At 39.3% G+C, this 4,754-nt stretch overlaps 1 pseudogene; it reads left to right on the top strand.

Annotated features, from left to right (window-relative positions):
* The first annotated feature begins 3,046 nt into the window (after window positions 1-3,046).
* LOC124790860 lies at window positions 3,047-3,164 on the top strand (annotated as a pseudogene).
* The last annotated feature ends 1,590 nt before the right edge of the window (window positions 3,165-4,754 follow it).

Below are 4,754 nucleotides of genomic sequence, written 5' to 3'. Positions count from 1 at the left end.
AAGTGGAATTAAATCTCTTCTCTACTACTCAATTAGATAACTATAAATAAGGGTCACCAGTCTTGTTTTGACCTGTGGGACACAGCTAAGCTTCTAGTTACTTCAATGTCAAAAATCAAAACTCTACAACAATCCCACTGCTTTAGAAAGAATTCGAGGTCCAAGCACTGAACTGGAATTCTACACCATCTCCATCTGGTTCTTAGCAAATTCTGCAATAATCCCCGCATAACAAAACCAGAACTGCATTTGACTGTCAAGAACAGAAAAAATCTCACAAAAGACAATGCTCAAATTTCCACAGAAACAAATGGAAATTATCTGCTTAAATTAAAACCTCAACAAATTAGTTACCTTCAGTGAAACACCAACATCAAGCTAGCTACTGGTTCCATGACCTGATGTAAGGGCTCTGCCTACTGGGCATGTGCATATGCACTTGAAGGCAACACTCTCCTAAAAAAACCTGAAAATGTCTGAGGAGAAATCCACATTGGCTTAGCCAATTCTTGTAGACTTTCCATACTGGAAAAATAGCTCAGCTGATCACCAGTTACTGACATCAGAAACATACTTTAGAATACCACCTCCACTCCAGAGGGCACACAACTCTTACAGCCCACAAGGGTACCTGGTCAACTTCTGAAAATCACCAGTTCCAAGTCACTTCATGAAATTATTTAACACTAGGCTTTTCAGCCAATCAGATTTGAGCTCTTCATTGGCCACTTCCTGTTTCCGCTAATAGAGCTTCTATAAGGTGCTGTTTCCTAAGAGAACTGTAAGAAATATTGGAAAACACTGGCCGTTTTGGGAAAAATATTTGTCCTTGAAATCGGCCTAGCTGGCTCTGACTTGTGAGTTTACAAATTTGGTTTGGTCTTAGCTGGAATACGGGCAAGTCACATGGCAGAGTTTAGAGTATTGCACAACGGGATTAGGTGACATAGATGACAGGAAACGGAAGAGAAATTCCAGTCCTGGAGGAGACATGCATGCCTGTTGGTGAGTGACACTACCAGGTACTGAATATAACTGGAAGTACATAAAAAATACTAAAATTGAATATAATGGGCTCTCAAAGAATACAAAGACATTAATTTTACATCCTGATGCCATGAGTTCATAGCAACAGTGCACTTAATTTTATGACCACTAGTACACTAGTAACAAAGCTACTTGTAAACTATAATTTAACAGACATTTAAAATTATACTGCTGGAAAACCAAGGCAACTATACCCTTCATTGATATGTAAATGTGAAGCTTATCTGCAGGGTGTTAAAAAAAGTGTTGAATATTTTGAGGTGTGGTACTACCCACAAAAAAAAAAAAAAAAAAAAAAAAAAAGCCATCAAGTAGACATGGACCCTAAAATGCATAACTTAATAGTTATGAGCCCATGATCAACAAAAGAGATGTATTTCACAGAAGTCAAGAGGAACAAATGCTCATAGCTCTTAAGATATGCATTTTATAGCCTATGTTTACTACACTTTTTTCCTTTTTTTTTGGTAGTACCACCTTTAAAAATATTTGACACTTTTTTCTACACCCTGTACACAGTAACCACATAATAAACTGGTTACCTGAAACTCTTGTGTTAGTAGAGTAATGATGACTTTAATTAACATGTTTCGGCCAGCTGTAATCCACCGAATACATAGCATGATGTCAGCATGTGTCCCCTCTTACCTTTAACCTTTCCTAAAATATGTTCAATATTTGTGGAATTTATCTGCCAAATTATTTATTATGTTCATAGTTTAAATTAGATCATTATATGCAAATCATTCACAATCTAATTCTGGCATGTCTTAATTCTCAACTGAATGTATCATATGGAAGAGCAGAAGTTTGTTTATATTTTTTATATGCCATAGTCATTTGAGTATGTATGTTTCTGTACATTTCATTCATTTTAACATAGTGCATGATGCCACCACTCAGTGTTTTTTGTTGATAACTGCTATAATAGTCATGATAGAATGATTTGAAAGGTGGAAGAGTAATCAGCATGAGAAAATGCTTATATTTTATATGTTGTATCTTAATGAAACACATATGTTTATTGATGATGCTCATTTTAACAATTTTACCAGCATAACCTGGTTTCTGAGGTTTGAAGTAGGTGATGTTGGAGCACCTCGTTATCTTTCGTCTTTTGCTGGTGTCTCTTTCTTGAGGAAGGGCTCTGGGAGTCAGTGGTGTATGGAGACAAAAGTTAGAAAAAAGGGGGGGGGGGGGGGGGGGGTAGGAAACTGGGGAAGACTTGAGCATGCCCAATGTCAGAGCACATTTATCCACTGGCTGTCCTCTGTGGAGCATACATGTTGGGAATTCTGCAGGCTGCCTGTGTGATGGGACAGACAATGGGAGCAGCTCTGCAGATGCAACCAAATGGCTGAAACTGTATGATGTATGGATATTAATGTGTTTGTTTGTTGAAACAAATACATGGAAACCTTCATGAAATGTTCGTATGGCACTGTTGCTGGGAGGCCCCATCCAGAGAAGTTCAGCCTCCAAGTGCAAGTCATATTTCAGTGACACCACATTGGGTGACTTATGTGCCAGTGATGAGGATGAAATGATGATGAGGACAACATAACACCCGATCCATGAACAGAGAAACTCACCAACCCAGCCAGGGATCGAACCCAGGCCTGCCGCATGGGAGGCAAGCACGTTACCAATCAGCTAAGCATACGGACTGTTTAATGATGCCAATGCCAAACTTGTTATAATGTCTAAATAAATACAGCCTGCAATAAGCATATACAACACATACGGGAGTCCTTGAGCAATTTGTTACGTTAATACACTAAACTATTCCTTGTCTGTGTTTAACAACTGCAATGTAATAAACACGACCGTAATTGTTTTAACAAGTAAACTATAATGGGATAAGTGGGTTGCTTCATTTTTACTTTGCACAATTGGGCTATTTTTAATTTTGAGTCATTTTTACTTAGCAAAAGTATGCTAGTTGCCTCCTCCATTTTCTATCATGTAACAATAATGAAACATGGTATCAGGTACAGAAGGCAATGGCCTTGCCGCAGTGGATATACCGGTTCCCGTGAGATCACCGAAGTTAAGTGCTGTCAGGCATGGTTGGCACTTGGATGGGTGACCATCCAGGCCACCATGTGCTGTTGCCCTTTTTTGGGGTGCACTCAGCCTCATGATGCCAATTGAGGAGCTACTCGACCAAATAGTAGTGGCTTCAGTCAAGAATAACATCATTACGACCAGGAGAGCGGTGTGCTGACCCCACGCCCCTCCTATCCGCATCCCCCTCTGAGGATGACACGGCGGTCGGATGGTCCCGATGGGCCACTTGTGGCCTGTAGACGGAGTGGGTATCAGGTACAGAAGCTGATTCCTCTTTGGGTGAGGGTGAGGGGACGGGAACTTATAAGGGCAAGTTAAGTCATACAGAGCACCATCTTCTGATCAGCCACCATATCGAAAACATTTTGACATATTGGCTGCCATATGATGTGATAGTTTCGCCATCTTGGAAAAATCAGTCAATTGTGCAGGCTGTGCCCACATCCCCAACCACTAGCACAATGACCCATCACCCATTTTTTAATTCCTGTGATTTATATGGAGGGCAATAGGTTTCGAGCAGTGAGTGAGGAGGAGGGGAAAAGTACTGCATCTTGTGAAAGAAAAGGGAAATTTATCTGTTCATAAAGGCAAGTAAGAGATCCTGTAGTAGTTGCACACTACAAAACCAACTCAAAATGACTAACAAAAGTTATTAAAAAATCAAGGAACATATAGATCACATCAGAAATTAGTAATTCTGACAACAGATTTAGGGCAATATGGAACACATTGAAACGAGAGACAGGACAACCAGCCACAGAACAGGATAACATCACTACTGAAATGCATGTAAGGGCTATAAATGATGAGTCACAGGTAGCAAATATATTTCACAATCATTTCTTAAATGTTGTAGAAAGTACAAGGACAAACAGTTCAAGAGAAAAATGACAGCAGTATGTCGACAAAGTGGTCTCATAAAATTCATTCGCATCAATGAATTCCAAATTCTTCTTCTGAAATTAAGAAAATTATGTATTCTCTCAAGAACAGAAATTCATCTGGTTTGGAGTGTGCTTCCAATAGATTACTAAATATGTTGTTGTGGTCTTCAGTCCTGAGACTGGTTTGATGCAACTCTCCATGCTACTCCATCCTGTGCAAGCTTCATCATCTCCCAGTAGCTACTGCAACCTATATCCTTCTGAATCTGCTTAGAGTATTCATCTCTTGGTCTCACTCTATGATTTTTAACCTTCGCGCTGCTCTCCAATACTAAATTGGTGATCCCTTTATGCCTCAGAACATGTCCTACCAACTGATCCCTTTCTTCTAGTCAAGTTGTGCCACAAATTCCTCTTCTCCCCAATTCTATTGAGTACCTCCTCATTAGTTATGCGATCTACCCATCTAATTTTCAGAATTCTTCATTTTTAAAGCTTATATTCTCTTCTTGTCTAAACTACTTATTGTCCATGGTTCACTTCCATCCATGGCTACACTCCATACAAATACTTTCAGAAAAGATTCCTGAACTTAAATCTATACTCAATGTTAACAAATTTATATGTTCCCATATAACAAGCCCTGCTTTATTTGAAATACATTACACGTCACTAACTCAGGGCATTTTCCCACAGAGACTGAACTATGACATTGTTCAAAATGTTCAAATGTGTGTGAAATCTTATGGG

The sequence above is a fragment of the Schistocerca piceifrons genome, chromosome 3 (genome assembly GCF_021461385.2).
Source record: "Schistocerca piceifrons isolate TAMUIC-IGC-003096 chromosome 3, iqSchPice1.1, whole genome shotgun sequence".
Taxonomy (NCBI): domain Eukaryota; kingdom Metazoa; phylum Arthropoda; class Insecta; order Orthoptera; family Acrididae; genus Schistocerca; species Schistocerca piceifrons.
Note: the sequence above shows the minus strand (reverse complement) of the source record. Positions and strands in the feature narration are given on the sequence as shown.